The following is a 16483-nucleotide window of genomic DNA, read 5'->3' on the forward strand; positions in this document are numbered from 1 at the left end:
GCAAAGTCAGACATTACTGTCCTAATTAAATCATTAAAAATCAAGGCATGACCATATTTTATGTTCGTAAAATAAGTGTAATCTAGAGGCCTTTGCCTTTTATATAAGTCACTTCTGATAACAAATGATCAACTAGAAGTCAACTTATTATTAGTTGTTCCCAAAACTTTAGATTGGCGACAAGACTTTTGTCAGGTAGTGTATCTTCTTCTTTTGTGTCCAACATTACCAACAAAAAAACTGGTTTGGAACAAATGAAGAGCGAGTGAATGATGGCAGAATATTTGGGTCACTATCCCATTAAATTCATCAAAAGTGAGACTAAATGACAGACTATCTGGTAATCAAAGTATCCTGTAAAAATTACATCGGTTTATGTGGAAATACTGTGTGCCGTTTTAACATCGACAATAAGAAATGTCTCTTTAACAGCAAATCCACCACTCCAAAAGGATCATGTGTCAGAAACACTGGCGCACATGCAACAAAAGTCCAGCTATATAATAATATTTGAGATTGTTTGTATAACATTATGAGAATGTCTATTTAAAGAGATAGTTCACCACAAAATGCAAGATTTGTTCACCCTCAGGCAATCTAAGATGTAGGTGACTTTTACTTCAGTAGCAGATATTATAAACTAAAACTGTGATCCTTGGTGATTTATAATGTCTTGTTTCTACTGAGGGGTAAGGTTCAGTACAGTAAAGTACAGTACGATTCAGTACAGTCAGCTACAGACATATCACCCTGCAGCCCAAGACTGGTTACTCAAAGAAGCTAAGCAGGGTTGAGCCTGGCCAGCACCTGGAAGGGACTGGGAGACCACATGGGAAAACTAGGTTGCTGTTGGAAGTGGTGTTAGAGAGGCCAGCAGGGGGCGCTCAAACTTTGGTCAGAGTGAGTCCTAATGCCCCAGTACAGTGAAGGGGACAATATACTGTCAGTGGGTGCAGTCTTTCGAATGAGACATTAAACTGAGACTCTGACTCTCTGTGGTCATTTAAAATCCCATGGCACATCTTGGTGTCTTAGTCAAATTCCCTCCATCTTCCCTGATCCACAGACTCGCTGAATTGGCTCTAACCCTGTCTCCACCAATAGCTGGTGTGTGTGGTGAGCGCACTGGTGCCATTGTCCTGTGGCTGCCGTTGTATCATCCAAGTGGATGCTACACACTTGTGGTGGTGTGGAGAGACCCCCCTCATGATTGTGAAACTTTGGGTGTATGACCATACACAATAAATGCACTATATGAATACAGATTACATTACATTACAGGTCACCCTAATCAGGCATGCCTTTCCACTGCCAACAGTACCTTTACTTGGCCAAAATTTACACATTAATGCGTTCTTCCATTTTAATGCGCTACTTTTCTATTGTTTTTTAATGTAAACACACTTGATGGATGTGTGTGACTTACACTCGTGTCTCACATCTTTTGCAGTACAGCACACGTTTTTAGATCCCATGTCAAGTTGATCTTCAACTTTCACACACAGTGCAGCTTTTCACTGTCAGGTCTAAAAGCAGTGGACCAATTAGAAGAGTTCGGAGGCGGGGCAACTATTTCAAGCTTCTGTTTATAGCTAAAGTTGTCATGACAACCGTTTTATTTACCGATATATCATGGTGGAGGAGGCACTCATTGTGGCTTTGTTCAGAAATGCTGAGCTATATGATGTATCAAAGTCCAAAAACATGCGGTACAGGTGAATTGGGTAGGCTAAATTGTCCGAAGTGTATGAGTGTGCGTGAATGAGTGTTTGTGGATGTTCCCCAGAGATGGAATGCGGTTGGAAGGGCATCTGCCGTGTAAAAACGTGCTGGATAAGTTGACGGTTCATTCCGCTGTGGCAACCCCGGACTAATAAAGGGACTAAGCTGACAAGAAAATGAATGAATGAATGAATGAATTCTCAAACCCTAATGCTTCATTCACAACCTATGCAGATGAATTGTCATGGATGGGTGATTTACATATTAAGTCAATGCAAAGATGTTAATAGACATCCTGCGACACGATTGACACGAATAAAGCGACGCAAATGACGTGATTCGCACAAATGAAGTTGAATCACTCGAATCCAAAAACGTGAACCTCAGCGGACATTCGCGCCACATTTACCAATCAGGAGCTTGCTCTTGTATGGGGTGTGATTAGGACGTTGTGCCTGTTGTTGGTGTCCCGATGGGAAATCCTCTTGCCGACACCGGACAACAGCTCATCAAACTAGGCTCGACTCATTCAGAAACACCTCTGAAAGCCTCCATCATCCAGGTACGGTTTCTGAAGGAGCTGAAACTCACAGAGCTGGGTGCACCTCTAAAAAGATCTAGGAATTAGACACTCAGACGAAAGAATCTACGCAGTTTTTCAGCCTTCCTAAAGCACATAAAGAACAGCTGCTCTCTCAATAAAAACCATGTTAGCTATTTAGCAACAAAGCTAAAGTCACCGAGCAGACAGAAGCCCTGCCCATGATGCAAATCTGCATCAATTGTGAAGTGAATTTGATGCACAAATGAAGCATCTATTTAAGTGCAATTTGCATGTGCCACGTCTGGTGTCAACACAGCAATAGACATGACATGAACGATCCCTTAAACCAGTCTTTCCCAACTCTGTTCCTGGAGACACGTCAACAGTACATATTTTGGACGTCAATATATTTTGGATTTATTCATTTCAGGTTTTGGAGTCTCTAATGTTCTGATGAGTTGATTCGGGAGTGTTTAATTAGGGAGAGGATGGAAATGTGTACTGTTGGTGTGCCTTTAGAAACAGAGTTGTGAAATACTGCCTTGAACAACAATGGTGGACACAGAAGATCCTGGTCTTGCTTCATGGCTTGTGGCTGTTTGTCAAAAGAAGTCAACAAGCTTAGCTTGAGCTCAGGTCAACCATGGTTTATTGCTGTTAGCCATCATTGGATTTATAAAATACAGCTTCCTGTGATGTTTAGGATTCTCTCTAAACCTATCAGCACTCAGCAGGGAGTTCAGCTCCACCCTTTGGTTCCTTACTCTTGTGCTTTTTACCCATATGAAAGGATCCCAAATAAGTAGTATGGTACAATTTCACTATTTTGGTACTTCTGTCAGGGGAAAAAGGAAATAAATGTGTACCGTACTGAACTTGCATAGTTTTGAAGAATTAGTTCACCCACAAAAAAAATAAAAAAAATAAATAAAAAATCTGTTTTAAAATATTCACCTACATGCGTGGGGTGGGGTGGGGGGGGTGTTGGATTTGGCAGGGGATTCTGGTAGGCCCCTAATATTTTACCTGGGGGTCCCAAAACGGCGTGAGCCCTTAGAATCGTCCTAATTCTCAGAAATGTATGTTTTTAAATTGTTGTTTTTTTTGGTGCACAAATGTGTACCGAAATTACAGTATTGTGACAACACCTGTCCCAAGACACTCAAAGTCCAAAATAGTCCATGTGACTTCAGTGGTTCACCTGTAATCATACAAAGCTCCAAGAACACATTTGTGCACCAAAAATAGAAAAAAAATACAACTTTGTCGCCTGTGTCTCTCGTGTCAGATTAAGTTGCTCGTTTACTACAGGCAATGACAACTTGCTCTACTGAATCTAATGGCAATACGTCACATTGCATGTCGTAAACGTGCATCATGATGACCTAACATAGGCGAGAAGAGGTGAACAAATTTGTATTTACATTTTTATTTTGGTGCACAAAAGTGTTATTAAAGCTAAAAAGTGTTATTGTTGTTGGACCACTGAAGTCACACTGAGTGTTTTGACAAGGTTTTAGTCCTGAGAAAGCGCTCAGATTTGATCTAAAACTTCTTAAGTTGTGATCAGAAGATAAACAAAGTTTACAAGGGATTGTAAAAACACAAGGTTGAGCAATACATGCCAGAATTGTAATTTTTGGATGAACTGACCCTTATTTACATCAATGTATTATCAGGAGACTCATGTATTAATTATGTTAAGCCTGCATGTGTTTTTTAACTTTGAAATTTCCATTGACTTGCATTTTATGAATTATCAAGAACCACAGATTCAGCAAAAAATCTTTACTGTTCTACTGAAGAAAAAAGACACTTAGGCTGCGTCTGAAATACTCGGTAGGTAGGTACTGTATTTGAATTTAAATGTACAACTCTACCATTAGTAAAGTATGTTCTTTACAGTATGAATATATTACGTTTCTTCACACAGTTCATTTCACCAAACTTAATAAGGATTATAGCACTGTTTATTATAAATATTTGATCTCAATGATCAAGCTACAGCCTTCATGTATTTATGTGTAATCTGTGCTGATCTGTCGACATAAAATGATAATCTAAACTCCATTTATTAATTTCCTGAAGCCACCATTAAATCAAACTTGTCATTTTATATATATATATTTTTTTTTCAGAGAATCTTTCACTATTAATTAATTATTTATACCTGTACATCTTTTTTTGCTGTAAAAATGAACATTTATTCATTAATTTTCCTTCAGCTTAGTCCCTTTATTCATCAGGGGTTGCCACAGTGGAATGAACTGTCAACTTATCCTATATGTTTTACACAGCAGATGCCCTTCCAGCTGCAACCCGGTTTAGGGAAACACCCATACAAATTAGGGAAATGAGGGTGGGATCAACCTGTCAATCATTAGATCCACCAATAGCGAACCATAACCATCCAAATCAATTACTCGTGAACAAAACCAAACCCCACCAGTTTGCTCTCAAACAAGAAGCCGTTTCACTCAGATATACATCATAATAGAGAAGAAACATCCATCACTTCTGCTTAACACAGACTATAAGAAATGCTCTCTTTTTACTCTGACATTACAAACAACAACAACAAGCTGTTTGGAAGAGTTGTACAGAAACTGACAAAAAGATCAATGATTTCCCCAAATGTGTCAGACAGATGGGCAAAACAGAAAGATTATTATATTTATACACTAAATACTCTCTTACTAAAGACATAAACTTAAGACTTGATCTTAACTCGTGTTTATAAATAGTCTTTTTTGATAAATGTAGCCACACATTTGTACACAGGTATGCATGTTATATTGTTATATTTATGCTCCTTTTGTGTTTGAAGATGATATTACTTCTGTATTCATATTTTGCCCCAATGTGGTCTCTTAAAGGGACAGTTCACCCAAAAAGGAACATTTAATGTCATCTTTAAAACACATCCATGTGGTTTTAAAGCTTTATGAGTTTCTTTCTTCTGTTGACCACTAAATTATTCTGAAGAAAGCTGAAGTTTTCTATATTTGGTATATTTATATAATATACACTCACTGGCAGGGGCGACGCGGTGGCGTTGTAGGTAGTGCTGTCGCCTCACAGCAAGCAGATCGCTGGTTCGAGCCTCGGTTGGGTCAGATGGCATTTCTATGTGGAGTTTGCATGTTCTCCCTGCATTCGCGTGGGTTTCCTCTGGGTGCTCCTGTTTCCCCTACAAGTACAAAGACAAAAAATCGTTTTTGTTCATAGTGTATGTGTGTGAATGGATGTTTCCCCAGTGATGGGAAGCGGCTGGAAGGACATCCGCTGCGTAAAAACGTGCTGGATAAGTTGGCGGTTCATTCTGCTGTGGCGACCCCAGATAAATAAAGGAACTAAGCCAAAAAGAAAATAACTGACACATCGGCCACTTTATTAGGTACACCTTACTATTACTTGGTTGGACCCCCTTTTGCCTCCAGAACTACCTTAATCCTTCTTTGCATAGATTCAACAAAGTACTGGAAATATTCCTCTGATATTTTGGTCCAAACTGACATGACAGCATCACCCAGTTGCTGAACATTGGTTGGCTGCACATCCATGATGCGAATCTCCCATTTCACTACATCCAAAAGGTGCTCTATTGGATTGAGAACTGGTGACTGTGGAGGTCATTTGAGTAGTGATCTCATTGTCAAGATCAAGAAACCAGTTCAAGATGACTCACGCTTTATGACATGGCGCGTTATCCTGCTGGAAGTGGCCATCAGAAGATGGGTACACTGTGGTCATAAAGGCATGGACATGGTCAGCAACAATACTCAGGTAGGCTGAGGTGTTGACACAATGCTTAATTGGTGCTAATGGGCCCAAAGTGTGCCAAGAAAATATCCCCCACACCATTACACCACCAACACCAGCCTGAACTGTAGATGCAAGGCAGGATGGGTCCATGCTTTCATGGTGTTGACATCAAATTCTGACCCTACCATCCAAATGTTGCAGCAGAAATCGAGACTCATCAGACCAGGCAACGTTTCTCCAATCTTCTATTGTGCAATGTTGGTGAGCCTTTGTGAATTGTAGCCTCAGTTTCCTTTTTTTTTAGCTGACAGGAGTGGCACCCAGTGTGGTTTTCTGCTGCTGTAGCCCATCTGCCTCAAGGTTTGATGTATTGTGTGTTCAAAGATGCTCTTCTGCAGACCTCGGTTGTAGATATTGAGTGGATATTTGAGTTACTGTTGCCTTTCTATCAGCTGGAACCAGTCTGGCCATTCTCCTCTGACCTCTGGCATCAACAAGGCATTTGTGTCCACAGAACTGCCGCTCACAGGATATCTTCTCCTTTTCTGACCATTCTCTGTAAACCCTAGAAATGGTTGTGCATGAAAATACCAGTAGATCACCAGTTTCTGAAATACTCAGGCCAGCCCGTCTGGCACCAACTCGGTTTGAACAGCAGCAGATTGTCTTGACCATGTCTACATACCTAAATGCATTGAATTGATGCCATGTGACTGGCTGATTGGAAGTTTGCATTAATGAGCAGTCGAGCAGGTGTACCTAATAAAGTGGCCGGCGAGTGTATTTCCGTAATATCTTTGGTCTGGATTATTATGTACAGCCATCACAGCAAACAAAAAAGAAATTAGTTATCAGACATAATCTATTCAGGGTCACGCTTTACAATAAGGTTTCATTAGGTCAGAGGTGTCCAAACTCAGTCCTGGAGGGCCGGTGTCCTGCAGATTTTAGTTCCAACCCCAATTAAACACATCTGACGCAGCTAATCAAGCTTTTTCTAGGTGTACTAGAGACTTACAGGCAGGTGTGTTGAAGGAAGTTGCAGCTAAACTATGCAGGACACCCGCCCTCCAGGACTGAGTTTAGACACCCCAGCATTAGTTTACAGCATTTATTAATCATAGTTTAACATACAGACTACTAGATCAATCAGTAAATCTAACCTGCTCCAGGTCAAACACACTCACAGACATACACACAGGATGCCTCTTCCTCACTCAACAAGACGCAGCTTAAACCTGAAATGAGCTTTATGAGGGATGACGTACCGTCCCCTCCTGCCCGAACAAGAGCGCAGCGCAGTCACACTTCAAACACACACTTGTTGTATTATTGCATGGTAAACAGCAGCCCGGAAAGCTACACACGCGGCATACTAGAGAGGAAAAAAATCAGATTAAACAGAACGGTTGACACCGCAGACGCCTCGCATTACTCCTGCTGCGCGCTCGCACGAAAAACGCTTCATGATGCCTGACAGCTCTGAACTCCTTCCCATAATGCATTGTGTGCAGAGAGACAGTCTAATTGACGACACAGGTGAGACCCGCGCGAGGTGATCGAAAGTGTCGTCGGGAGTGAGGCTGAGCGGTTTTGATGTTGATTACATATGGAGGAAGAAATGAAATCTTCAGTTCTCTCTCCGGATTTGAAGGAGAAAAAAAAAAAGAAGATTTGAAGAGAAGCGGGTGCAAGACGAGGTGATGCAATCATTTAAAGAGGAGGAGTCGCTCTCGTTGCTCGCCTTTATCAAACGCATTCTGTTCTGTGCGCTTTCAGGGAATGTCTTTATCTAAATAAACCAAAAAAGATTTCACGTGTGCTTTAATACGGCGCGCCAGAATCGCAGGTGGCCTACAGAGAGAAGACACACTTGTGCTTGCTGGAAATGTGTGGGTTTCTTTATGCATTGAGCGAGTGTAAGGATGTGTGATGTGGCCTGTTGTGTGTTTTGTTGGAGCACACAGGATTTTTATTTTATTTTTTATGTTGATATTTCTGGATAATTCAAATTTTGTGCTTTTATTTGAGAGATTAAAGAGTCACAATGAAAGAAGAAGATCAATTAGCTGAAGACATGAGAAAATTGTGGAGAAAAGATGAAAAGGAGATTAGTAGAGAAATGAAGATGAGAAGAACATAAGAGATGAGGGAAGACAACGTGTGAAAACGGACAGTAAATTAAGAGATTAATAAGTATGAAGAGAAAAGATGAGCTGATAAAACTATGAAGATGAATGAAGCGAAAAAAATCTCATCATGGACTCAACCAGATGCCATTTTAAGTGTGTAAAGTTATGTTGTTGTAACTCAACGTTGGGTTAAACAGGGACATACCCAATGTTTTTGTTGTTTTTTTAGTCAATGAAATGATACGTTTTAAACCAGTGATTGGGTTTTCCAATATTTGACCCAATGTTGGGTTACAACAACCCATTTCAAATATTGTGCTCTTATTTTAACAACAAATTATCCTCCTTACACTGGCTGCCTGATAAGTTCCAAATTGATTTTAAAATATTGCTTCTTACCTATAAAACCTTAAAAAATAATCTAGCTCCTGTTTATTTAACCAACCTTCTGTCTCGCTACAATCCAACCCGCAAATTGAGGTCTCAAAACTCAGGGCTTCTGATAGTTCTTGTAGCCTTCTTATTTATGGCTCCTAAACTCTGGAATAGCCTTCCTGACAAACCAAACGTTGGGTTCATTTTAAAAATTCAATTTAAATCACACTTTATATCTTAGTGGTTGGGTTCGCCAATATTTGACCCAATGTTGGGTTACTACAACCCAGTCCAAATATTGTGCTCTTATTTAATAGATTAATGCGACACAATGAAACTAGATAAACAATTAGCAGAAATTAGTAAACAGCGGAGAAAAGATGAAAGAAAAGAAGAGAAGATGAGTGGAGAAATGAAGATGAGAAGAAGATAAGAAGAATGGCCGAAGAAGACTTAAATATTGCTAAGTTATGAAGCATGCTATCTATCTCAGATGCAGAAAAGCTAGTTCTTGCTTTTATGACTTCTAGGCTGGATTACTGTAATGCTCTGTTTGCTGGTTGCCCAGCATCCTCTATTAACAAATTTCAGCTAGTACAAAACGCAGCAGCCAGAGTTCTAACCAGGTCTAGAAAATATGATCATATCACCCCAATGTAATCCTCCTTACACTGACTGCCTGTTAAGTTCTGTATCGATTATAAAAAAATTGTTTCTTACCAGCTTTAAATAGTCTAGCTCCTGTTTATCTAACCAACCTTCTGTCTCGCTAAAATCCAACAAGTTCTTTAAGATTTCAAAACTCAGGGTTTCTGCAAGTACCAGAACAGCCAAGTCTACTAAAGGAGGTTGAGCCTTCTCATTAATGGCTCCTAAACTCTGGAATAGCCTTCCTGATAAACCAAACGTTAGGTTCATTTTTAAAATTCAATTAAAATGAATGTTTTTATCTTAGTGGTTGAGTTTGCTAATATTTGACCCAATGTTGGGTTACAACAACCCAGTCCAAATATTGTGCTCTTTTTTAATAGATTAATGTGACACAATGAAACAAGAAGATCAATTAGCAGAAATTAGTAAACAGTGGAGAACAGATGAAAGGAGAGGAGATGAGTGGAGAAATGAAAATGACAGAACATAAGAGATGTGAGAAGATGAACTAAATATTGCTAAGCTATGAAGCATGCTATCTATCTCAGATGCAGAAAAGCTAGCTCATGCTTTTATGACTTCAAGGCTGGATTACTGTAATGCTCTGTTTGCTGGCTGCCCAGCATCCTCTATTAATAAACTGCAGTTAATGCAAAATGCAGTTGCCAGAGTCTTACCAGGTCTAGAAAATATGATCATATCACCCCAATTTTATCCTTCTTACACTGACTGCCTGTTAAGTTTCGTACTGATTGTGAAATATTGCTTCTCATCTATAAAGCCTTAAATAGTCTAGCTCCTGTTTATCTAACTAACCTTCTGTCTCATAACAAGATTACAAAGATTCATTTAGAAGCAGCAAAAAAATAAATGAAAAAATAATACTAACAGAGGTGAGCTGAGAATAAAATACATATATCAAATAATAATAAAGTGGAAAAAATTAAATATAACAAAGAGATTAAAATAAGAGCCGAAATGAGCAAACAAAAAGATTAATTTAAAATAAGCAAATAATAATAATAATAATAATAATAATAGCGGTGAGCTAACTAAATGAGAATAAAATACATATATCAAATAATAATAAAGTGGAAAACGTAAATATAACAAAAGATTAAAATAAGAGCCAAAATGAGCAAAAAGATTTAGAATTTAGGATAATTTAAAATAAGCCATAAATAAATACCTAATAATAATAATAATAATTATTATTATTATTATTATTATTATTATAATTCTAATTATTGTGAGCTGACTAAATGAGAATAAAATGCATTTACTGTGTGAAATAATAATGTGTCATTAAAGTCATTAAAATAAGAGGCAAAATGAAAAAAAGAGAATAAAAAGATTCAATTAAAAAAGCAAAAAAATTAAATTAAATAAAATAATAATAATAATAATAGAGGTGAGCTGGCTAAATAAAATGCATATACTGCATGAAATAATATTACAGTGGAAAAGGTAAAAACAAAAAGATTACAATAAGAGATGAAATGAGCAAACAAAGAAGACAAGAAAGATCAATTTAGAACAAGCAAAACATATATAATAATTACAATAATAGAGTGAGCTGACTAAATGAGGATAAAATACATATATGAAATACTAATAATAATAAAATGGAAAATTTCAAATTACAAAGATTAAAATAAAAGGCAAAATGAGCAAAAATATAATAATAATAAAAGCAATAACAGAGATGAGCTGACTAAATGAGAACACACACACACACACACACACACACACACACACACACACACACACACACACACACACACACACACATATATATACATATACATATATATATATATATATATATATATATATATATATATATATATATACATACATACATACATACATATATATATATATATATATATATATATATATATATATATATATATATATATATATATATATATATATATATATACTTTTTTTTCTTCTTTTTTTAAATATTTCCCAAATGATGTTTAACAGCAAGGAAATTTTAACAGTATGTCTGATAATATTTTTTCTCCTGGAGAAAGTTTTATTTGTTTTGTTTCAGCTAGAATAAAAACAATTTTATTTTTTTAACACCATTTTAGGGTCAAAATTATTAGCCCCTTTAAGCTATTTCTTTTTTTGATAGTCTACAGAACAAACCACTGTTATACAATAACTTGCCTAATTACCCTAACCTGCCTAGTAAACCTAAATAACCTAGTTAAGCCTTTAAATGTCACTTTAAGCTGTATAGAAGTGTCTTGAAAAATATCTAGTCAAATATTATTTACTTTCATCATGACAAAGACAAAATAAATCAGTAATTAGAAATGAGTTATTAAAACTATTATGTTTAGAAATGTGCTGAAAAAAAATCTTCTTTCTGTTAAACAGAAATTGGGGGAAAAAACAAGCAGTCAAATAATTCAGGGGGGCTAATAATTCTGACTTCATCTGTATATATATATATATATATATATATATATATATATATATATCTTATTTAGGCAGCTCACCTCTGTTATTGTTATTGTAATGCTAATTATTATTATAATTAATATTATTTATGGTAATAGTAATAAAAGAAACAATGACTGGAGTAATAATTTTATTTGAAACTACATACAATATGAAAGCAGTTATTTAATATTTTATTAAATACGTAATAATTTATTACATTTAGCAAATGCCGCCTTGATGAACGGTGAAAAAAAATAAGAGTGTAAACAGGAAAAATAGAAAAGAAGGAAAAACAGAAGAGGAAAAGAGAAGAGACAAGAAAAATGATAAAATGAAATGAGAATGAAAAGAAAATGTGAAGAGCTTAAGATGAGATCAAAGTAAACTTGCCTAAAATGTACGAATTAGATCGTACTAATTCGTACGAATTAGCTATTAAATGAAAAAGTTACGAATTGCCGTGAGATTGTGTTGATAAGAGAAGCTGCATGAAAAGGAGATACAAGATGAAATGAGACAAAGGACAAAGGAAAAGATACAATGAGAATAGTTGAGAAAAAAAATAAATAAGACGATGAGAGAAAAGGCAGAGAATGTTAAAAAGATGAGAAGAAATAATAATTCACCCTCCTGTGAATTTCTTTAAACAATATGTTTTTTTTGTTTTTGTTTTTTGGATTGTACAGAACAAACCACTGTTATACTTGCTTAACCTAGATACACATTTAAATGTCACTTTAAACTGTATAGAAGAGTTTCGAAAAATATTTAGTCAAATATTCTGTACTGTCATCATGACAAAGATAAAATAAATCAGTTATTAGAGTGTGCAATATACATCATCTATATGTACTGGGACGCATCGTCAGTAATGTATGCTGGGTGTTTCGGGTCTTTCAACATCAGAAACTCTCGCCCAGGTTACCCAGCTGAGGTTGATCAGACCCCAGCTTGCATCCCAGTAGTCATCACCCACAGACCGGCCCTCTTATTCCATAGCTATCTTGTGGCTTTCTCTGCAGTTTCACAAACGGACTTCATGGCCCTCTTCTTAGCTGCTACTGCTAGACCTTGTTGGTTGAAGACTTTAAAGAGTGAACGCCCGGCAAACACTCTACAGCCCACCTCTATTGGCTCACAGTGGGTCATCCAGCCCCTTTCCCGGCACTTCTCTATTAGCTCCTGGTACTTGAGAGTTTCCTTTCCATAGTTTCTGCAAGTAAAATTTAAGACTTTTAAAGACATTTTTAAGACCATTACGAATGAAATTTTAGACTCATAAAGGGCTAAACGCTAAGGAATTTTTAAAATGGACCAGCAGGAATGCCCTATCAAAAATTATTATAATTTAATACATTTATTAATACAATAATAATTTAATATTTTTAAATAAATTGTGTAAAAACAAGCATGCTCTACTTGTATCAATAAACTTTTTTCCCAAACCCTAACCCTAACTAAAAAAAAAAAAAAAAAAAAAAAAAAAAAAAAAAAAAGCAAATGTTTTAAGGGTTTTAAAAGCTTTAATAAACTGAATCTTTGCACAACAATCTGTCCAGGTTGGTGTCCTCAGCAGTAAATACATGGAGCACTTTTAAACAAATATTATTGTAAGGAAAATAATGAAACCATAATGGTAAATAGAGTTAAAAATGACCTTTCTAAATAAAAGTAAAATTTCTATTGAGATGGATTGTTGGAAGCAATACATAAACAAAGGAAAATTTAGACCCGTTTAAAAACAGATTTAAGACCTACAACACAATATTTCAGTAGAGGTAAGACTTTTTAAAGCTTAAAGATTTTGATTTAGAAATTTAAGACCCCGTCTTTCAGAGCGTTTCCTAGAAATTTGTCATTAAAACTATTATATTTAGAAATGTGATTAAAAAAATTATTTCCATTAAACAGAAATTGGGGGGAAAATACACAGTGGGGCTAAGAATTCAGGAGGGGTAATAATTATGACTTCAACTGTATATAAACAGAGAAGAAATTAAACTGAAAAATTTGAAAATATATAAAAGAAATATACAGAAAAAAATCAAAGATGCATCTTATTCGATATAATTAGATACTATGTATTTACAGTATATTGCAGTATTTTCTCATGTGTGGATTTTTTATATAAAGAAATGTCATTCATTCATATTCTTTTTGGATAAGCCTTTATTAATCTGGGGTCGCTACAGCGGAATAAACCGCCAACTTATCCAGCATATGTTTTACACAGTGGATGCCCTTCCAGCTGCAACCCATCACTGGAAAACATTCATACACACTTATTCACTACAGACAATTTAGCCTACCCAATTCACCTGTACCACGTCTTTGGACTGTGGGGGAAACCGGAGCATCAGGAGGAAATCCAAGCAAACACAGGGAGAACATGCAAACTCCACACAGAAATGCCAACTGAGCCTGACGAGGCTCAAACTAGTGACCTTCTTGTTGTGAGGCGATCGTGCTACTCACTGAGCCACCGCCAAAAAGAAATGTAGTACAGTATAAAGAAATGTGTCTTTTATGGTGTCTTTCTTTTGTCCATGAGTTTCACTAGTCATGTCAAATCAGTCAGTAAATCAGCAGACTATCATCTCAAAAACATTGCAAGAATTAGAAGCTTTGTTTCCAATGAGGACTTACAGTAGAGAAACTTGTTCATGCTTTTATCAGCAGCAGGGTGGATTACTGTAATGGACTCCTCACTGGCCTTCCCAACAAGACAGTCAGACAGTTGCAGCTCATCCAGAACGCTGCAGCCAGGATTCTGACCAGAACCAGACACACCTGTCCTCAGGTCTCTACACTGGCACCCATTTACATTCAGAATAGAGTTTAAAGTATTATTACTTGTTAATAAATCATTAAATGGCCTCAATGCATTACAGATATGCTCACTGAACAGGTCACTCAGATCATTGGGACTGAGTAATTAGAAAATCCAAGAGTTCAGTCAAAGCAGGGTGAATCATTCAGCTATTGCATTCAAATCAAGACTGAAAACACATCTGTGTAGCTGTGCCTTTACTGAATGAGCACTGTGCTACGTCCCACAGATCACACTATTATGTCTTTATTTTCTTTTTAATTCTTTTATAACCCGTTTAACACATTTTAATCATTTTTATTTTCTTATACTCATCTTTTTATTCCAAATAAAGCACTTCAAATTACCATTGTACATGAAATGTGCTACATAAATAAACTTGCCTTTTTCTGAATTAGTTAGCTCCTTAGAACAAACAGCAAAAATCAGTCCAAGCCACTTGAAAAATGAGGATGAAACAATAAAAAGTAAAGTGAAGTTTATTCATAAATTAATTTCGAGAGGATCACGTGCTTATGACTGACACGGCTGGCCCCGAGTCAAGCTAATGTACGAACCACCAATCAGACTATTCCTAAGCAAGTATAAATAACCAAACACCTTACCTTTAGTCATCTTCGTCTCGAAGAATCCCCCCTTCGCCTCCTCTTTTGTCTACAGGGCAGCACGGCGGCCCAGTGGCTAGCACTGCGGCCTCACAGCAAAATGCCTCCAGTTCAGGCATCTACCCAAACGGTCAGCATTTTTGTGTGGAGTTCATGTTCTCCCTGTGCTTGCGTGGGTTTTCCCCCGGGTCCTCCGGTTTCCTCCCACACTCCTAAAAACATGACACTTAAGTAAATTGACTAAACCAAATTAGCACCAAATTCGATTCAATTCTGTCAGCAACGCATCACTTTAGCAACCCTCACGCAGCAGCAGCGTTCTCGAGATCTACCTGAGCTCAAACTCCTCTCTCGCCCTGCAACGGGAGGGAGCCCCGTGCTCGAGGCTCTCATGAGCTCGGGGCTCTCTCCCGGGAAACTAGCTTATTACCAATCATCGGCTAAGTGTGAACTCTTGAAAAAAATATTAAAATACTGGTATGACAATTCCTTAAAACTGCACCTATGTGTTTCAAAACGCATAGGCCGAAGTGCGTAATCAGTTTTAGGGATTAGCCATGTCAATAAAAGTTTTCTAATATTTTTTACACATCTGTCAAGTGTCTTGGACTGATTTTTGCTGTCTATTCTGATGAATCCCTCACCCAAAGAGCCCCGACACATTATTTAAGCTAGCCCTGAGCACTTTTTGTTTGATTTTGGATTAGTTATCTACTTGTTTAGAAAATACTTTTTGAAATATCTCTTTCTTGCCATTACTCATTTTGTTTGTATGTTTTGTCATGTGAATAATGCACACTGCATTGAAAAATTGATTTAATCGTAAATAGGAAAAGATTAAATGAGCAGGGGGTAATGGTGGCTTAGTGGTTAGCACTGTCGTCTCACAACAAGAAGGTTGCTGGTTTAAGTGCTGACTTGGCCACTTGCCATTTCTGTGTGGAGTTTGCATGTTCTCCATGTGTTGGCGTGGGTTTCCTCCAGGTGCTCTGGTTTCCCCCACAGTCCAAACACTTACACTATAGGGGAATTGAATAAACTAAATTGGCCGTAGTGTATGCGTGTGATTGAGTGTGTATGAGTGTTTCCCAATACTGGGTTGCAGCTGCATGGGCATCCGCTGCATAAAACATATGCTGGAATAGTTGGTGGTTCATTCTGCTGTGGCGACACCTGGTAAATCAGACACTAAGCTGAAGGAAAATGAATGAATGAAATGAGCAGAGAATGGAGAGAATAGATGAGCTGAAAGTCAGAAAAGAAACAATTAAAGAGTCAAGAAGAGACAAAACAATTAGAGAAGGAAAGACAACTGATGAGATGAGCTGGTGATGACAGAGAGATGGCACAACTAAATCAGAAGGAATGAGGAAATGTTGACATAAGAGATGAAATGAGA

General features: G+C 37.1%; 1 protein-coding gene across 30 annotated transcripts in view; it reads right to left on the reverse strand.

Annotated features, from left to right (window-relative positions):
- The window catches only part of tfap2d (transcription factor AP-2 delta (activating enhancer binding protein 2 delta)), a 223076-nt gene that overhangs the window by 41025 nt on the left and 165568 nt on the right, over positions 1–16483 (reverse strand). For 12 of the 30 annotated variants that reach the window (XM_087297578.1, XM_087297579.1, XM_087297581.1 and 9 more), the window contains one exon: positions 5300–5456. The exons of 1 other annotated variant lie outside the window; for it this stretch is intronic. The gene's annotated coding sequence lies outside the window, so the exon portion shown is untranslated. Of the gene's footprint in view, positions 1–2131; positions 2303–5299; positions 5457–14295; positions 14420–15079; positions 15297–16483 lie in introns of all 30 variants that reach the window. 17 more of the 30 variants (XM_087297573.1, XM_087297565.1, XM_087297550.1 and 14 more) reach the window with 6 other exon arrangements.

The sequence above is a fragment of the Danio rerio genome, chromosome 20 (assembly GCF_052040795.2).
Source record: "Danio rerio strain M-AB ecotype USA chromosome 20, GRCz13ab, whole genome shotgun sequence".
NCBI classification, from domain to species: domain Eukaryota; kingdom Metazoa; phylum Chordata; class Actinopteri; order Cypriniformes; family Danionidae; genus Danio; species Danio rerio.